The 5,693-nt window shown below is 36.8% G+C and overlaps 1 pseudogene; it reads right to left on the bottom strand.

Annotated features, from left to right (window-relative positions):
* Nucleotides 1-1,923: 1,923 nt before the first annotated feature.
* Nucleotides 1,924-2,148, bottom strand: LOC125921616 (anaphase-promoting complex subunit 13-like; annotated as a pseudogene).
* Nucleotides 2,149-5,693: the final 3,545 nt, after the last annotated feature.

The raw sequence follows: 5,693 nt of genomic DNA, 5'->3' as shown, positions 1-5,693 counted from the left end.
AAAAAAAAAAAAAAAAAAAAAAAAAAAAAAAAAAAAAAAAAGCAAGTTGAAAGTCAAAGAACTGAAGAAACCTACATTCTGTAAGTGGAGGACAGTGAGGATATACAAAGAAGCAATGGGATAACTATAATAGACTTGAGTTAGGTAAACTAGATGCAGAATTTAGAGAATTAGATAAATAGACTGCAAGGTTACTGAGCATGTCTGTATTATTCACCACCGTATTTCCAGCCCCTGTAATGGTTTCACCCTATAGTAGGAACTCAATCAATATTTGTTGAGTCAATAAATAAAGAAATATGAATTTGTACTTTGAAGTGGTAAGCAGTGTAGATCAATTGTAGCTCCTTAAGCAGCAGAGTGGCAGAATGAAATGTGTTTATAAAGGTTATTTTGGCAGTGGTTATATGAGGTGACACCAGAGGAATAATCACATGGCACCGTTGACGGAACCATTTCTATGGGAGTTTGCTTGACTCAGCCATGTTTTGAACATCTCATCATCTATGCTTTCAAATGCAAGAAAATTCCAACATTACGGATACTATCAATTGAATCAATCTGACATTTATGCTTTACGATATCTTGCTGAGCTATCACAGGATTTGCATTATACATAAGCAGTGAACCAAGAAGGAAAGGCTTTGTATCCACTACATTTGGCAGCAAAGCTATATAAAACAAAGCTCTTCTACATTTGTATTAAAGTTGACATCAGTGTGCCTGTGCCTACAGAAAATGGAAGGCCAAAAAAGAAAAGGTATTTGCTCTTGAATTTTATTTTATTTATTTATTTTTCACTGTTTCTAGTTTTGTTTTTTCTTTTTCGTTTTTTAATGACAGATACAGAAAGATAATACAGGACCTCTTTCCAGAGTTCACAACCTAGATAAGAAAGCAAGAGCTATCACTTAATGGAGGCAAATTATTCCAGGAGATAAATGCCCATGAAGGTGCTTTTCAAAATACAAGTCCTTATACAGATGCTTAACTAAACGCTGACTTTGAGGTGTTTCCATTATATCTGAAAGGGCTTTGAGAAATACAAAATCTTGTGATTGGGTAAAACCAGTGGTCCAGCTAGCCAAAGGTCCTTTCCGGTGGCACCAATAACCACTGGGAAAGCAGAGGTAACTGCCAAATAATTTTTAACCCATGAATTTATCCAAAGTTTGAAAATACTGTGGGAAATCTTAGGAATCCCAGCAATCAGTGAATGGGTCATCCATATACCCAGTAGACGTGCATGTGCTATGCACGGCCACTCAAAATGCCTCTCACAGTAGCAGCACTTGAGAAGTCAACAATCTCCTGGCATCTGGTTTTGCCCTGCCCTCCCCTATCTTCAATCACCGGTGTCAAAGGACACATATCAGTAGTTGGAAAGCATTAAACTCTGATAGTAAAGCAAAAATCAGAGGTAAAGGCAAATGTTTAACCAGTCACATTCAAACACAAGCTAGTGAATGAAAAATTTTAGGTTCAAAGGGCCAAATACTCTGCATTCTGGAGAAACCTCCATTTAAGTTTCTCATTCTGGTGAGTATGTTCACATTGCACTTTGCTGCCACAAACTGAATGGGTGTACATTTTTGGTGTGGATTTATCACTTGAAGATTTGAATTAGGAGACAGAAAGAAAATATTTTGTATTCATGAATTTTTAAAATATCCATCCAAGGGGGCACCTGGGTGGCTCAGTCAGTTGAGCGTCTGACTTCATCTCATGGTTCCTGAGCTCGAGCCAAGAACTGGGATCTCTACTGACAGCTCAGAGCCTGGAGCCTGCTTCAGATTCTTTGTCTCCATCTCTCTCTGCCCTTCCCCTCTTCTCTCTCTCTCTCTCTCTCTCTCTCTCAAAAATAAATAAACATTAAAAAAATAAAAATACCCATCCATGGGAAAGGAGCCAAGGGTTAGTTTCTTATGGTGGGGGGTTGGGGGGTGGAATGTTCTCATGGAGATACTATAAAGCTATGTCAGTTCATTTCCTGTTCTTTAATAGATTCTGTGGTGCAGCTGTTGTCTTGTTCAGGTTCAGGAAGCTCATTCAGAAGTATTGCAACGTCCCCATGTGGCAGCTTGTCTGTTGCCAAGCATCGACAATCAAATCCAAGACCCCTCCATCTCTCTGGACCTCACTGTCCATTCTCCTAAAGCTTTAATCTTGTTAAATTGGTGCCAGATCCAGTGTTGCACTCTGCTCTTGAATTTTAATCTAAAAACAAAATGAACATAAATAAAACCAAGACAAATGACAAAAATAATTAAACATAAATATTCTTCACTTTTATTATAAATATGCTTGTCCAATTAGAGCCTAATTTTGAAAACATCAAGAAGCAAGAGGCTTAATTTTCAAATATTTGTTTTGACAATGAAGAAAAAGTCAATATGGGGAGGGCTGGGTGGCTGTCGGTTAAGCGTCTGACTTCGACTCAGGTCATAATCTCAACGTTCATGAGTCTGAGCCCCGAATCGGGTTCTCTGCTGTCATTGTGGACCCTGCTTCAGATCCTCTGTCTCCCTGTCTCTTTGTTCCTCCCTTGCTTGTGCACGTGCTCTCGCTCTCTCGCTCTCTCAAAATTAAACACACATTAAAATTTAAAAAAAGGAAAGAATTACTTTCTACTTATTCTAGTTTTATCTCATTTTCCTATTTAATGAAAAATAGTTTTGGAGTTGTGATACTCCAGATGTCCTGAATTTATCATTGTTATTACGAGTAATACTATTGTGAATGTTATTATTATATTAGTAATTATTTTTGTCACTATGATCATGTAAAATATATATGTTATAAAATGTTAATAATAATGCATTCCATTAACATTTGTATTGGGCTTTATTTTCACATACATTATTTCATTTTTCACAAAATGCATGATCTTAGCATGGGCTTTGCCTGTCTGTGCCCACATATCACCCTGCTTTAACCCTTTCCGTTGTATGGTAAAAATGAACTTTTTTCTATCTTAGGTCAGGTTTCTTCGAAATAGACTCTGAGAGAGAGAGACATGTGCTTAGGAGTTTAGGAGCTGAAAAGAAGTGAAGGAAGGAAAGGTTTAGTCAGAAGAAGTTGAATAAGGATACATAAGCACCATAAGCCACCATAAGCAAAGTGTTTGGATGGTGTACATTTTATTATCGTTCTTTTATATCAGGGAATCTGCTAATCAGAAATACTAGCTGACTCCAGGTCACCCAGTCATTATAGAACTAGAGTCTTTCTTGTCCTATTTATTTTCATCCACCATACTGCTATGCTTCTAGCTGCTTTGCTTTCACTAGGGACGTCTTTCTTTAATCTCTGGACAAAATTAAAATTTATCAATGAAATATTGAACGTGTCCAAATTCATTATTGACCTTATTGAGAATAACACATTTGTCTAAGCTTACAGGATGGAATTCTACTTTATTTTCAACTTGGTTACAGAAGATCTATATTCGATAACTTAATTATCTTGCATAAATAGATATAGTGTACTACAGCCCGATCATTTTTCTCACTTTTGCAATAAAAGGAAATTTTAGAAGCCAAAAGGATCAACTGCATAATTTTTAAGAGTTTTTCTGGAACCCATGTTTTTAATCTACCTATCTCTCTAAGCCTTTGCATAGGTACTGCTTTCCTAACCAATAATAAATTCAGCAAGTTAATGTTCAATAAATAATGTGCTACTCTATAGAGAAGCTCTTTCCCTCCCTCTTTTTCCATCTGAGTAATTAATACTGTTACCCAATATTAGCTCCTAACACAAGGATTTCAAAAGGTATTGTCTGCTATAGAATAGAATTGTCACTTTTAAGTATTGGAGTTGAATCACTATATGGTAGTAAAATATGACAAAAAATTAGCTTCTACCTAAGTAATAAACTTCCTTTCCCTGAAATAACAAAAATAACATAAACATCTTGAGCTAAATTATTAAATTATCATAGAGTTATGTCTGAGAGAGGAGAAAATCATTCTAAAAGTATGAAAGCACTCTAGCAAGAATTGACTAAAACCTCATTAAAGTAATTAACATAATTAAGAAAAAGTATATTTCTTTAAGGAGGACTCTACTTGAATCTGGAAACATCAGGAAGTCATATTATGCACATTCTTATTTAAGCACCAAGATACTTGCTGTCTTAATAAGCAGGAAAATCCTTATTTTGGATGTGAATGAATCAGGTTGTCTTAGAATGACGCTTTTACCCACTCAGATCACAGTGACTTTCCTTTTTTCTGATTCTGTGCTTACCAAACACATTTCTGATTGTAATTTGACTTTTAGACTAGCACATGTACAGATAGCATCTTAGTCATATTTGGGCCTTTAGTATAGCTTGCTCAAGGAGAGAAAATGTGCTGATCTACCTTTGAGTTCAGGCATTAAACATCTGTCTCTGGGGGCTTGGTTAATATGAGCCAGCTCTCACGAGACAAGTCTATTCTTAGTGTGTTGATACATCCAATCCTTATGTTTGCCAAGGCTAAGGAACTGACTACAGGCAGCTGCAGTGAACACTCAGAAATGATGAGGACAGATGAGGCATCCTGGAGAGAGCCAACGCCTTTCTTGCTACTCATGTGCCCAAGGCAACTTTTATTTTAACTTCAGTATCGAGCATTTACTATGTATTCAAAATCATGATAATAGCTCTTGAGAATTCACAGTTAGAAAACTTGAAGCTTTTCCAAGGAACTGAAAAACTCATTTATGAAATAATTTTATTCTTGTTCTGATAAAGGCAATAAGTGAGAATTCTAAGTATGAAGGACCACACTGTGTTAAAATTACAATATCATCATGAGAGGAAAAGCATTCCAATTCCTTTATTTTACATCCATATGTGGAAAGAAAGCTTTTCCCATTTTATTTCCCTACATTGTCCAGAGTCATTATTTTAAATCATATTTGCTAAGTCCGATGTTCAAAAAACCTTTAAAATGGCCTCTTCTGTTCCACTAGAACAAAATGCATTATCTTAACATGGGCTTTGCCTAACTGTGTCCACATAAGAAACTGCTCTAACCCTTTCTGTCATATGGTAAAAATGAACTTTTTCCTATCTTGGGTCAGGTTTCTTGGAAATAGACTCTGAGAGAGAGATACATGTGCTTAGGAGTTTTATTGAAGCTGAAAGGAAGTGAAGGAAACAAAGTTCTAGGCAGAAGTTGAACAAGGATACATTTAAAAACAAAGCCCAAGTTTGTCCCGGTGGGCACTCTAGAGCTTGAAAGGCCTTTCAGAGTGTTACGAAACTGTGACAAGAGGCAGGAACCTGCACTTCCAACCTGAAGGGGAAATCTAGATAGTGCCTCACAGCATCTACTCTGGCTTTTCTGAACAGATGAACATCTTTCCCTACAGAGGAGTTTTTCACATGTTTTTCTGTTCCTCTTGTCTGGAATGCTCTCTTCCTTCACCACCCTGCTACTGTTGTCTGAAAGTTTTGGGTTATTTGTCAAGTCATTTAAAATGTTATAAATGTTTGGGGCACTTGGGTGGCTCGGTTGGTTAAGTGTCCAACTTTGGTTCAGGTCATGATCTCAGTTTGTGAGTTTAAGCCCTGCATTGGTCTCCAGGCTGACATCTTGAAGCGTGGAGCCTGCTTCAGATTCTGTGTCTCCCTGTCTCTCTCTGCCCCTCCCCTATTTTCACTCTGCCTCTCTCTCAATAATAAACATTTAAAATTTTTT

Source organism: Panthera uncia, chromosome C2, assembly GCF_023721935.1.
Source record: "Panthera uncia isolate 11264 chromosome C2, Puncia_PCG_1.0, whole genome shotgun sequence".
Taxonomy (NCBI): domain Eukaryota; kingdom Metazoa; phylum Chordata; class Mammalia; order Carnivora; family Felidae; genus Panthera; species Panthera uncia.
The sequence above is the reverse complement of the archived record's forward strand: the minus strand, read 5'-3'. Positions and strand labels throughout refer to the sequence as shown.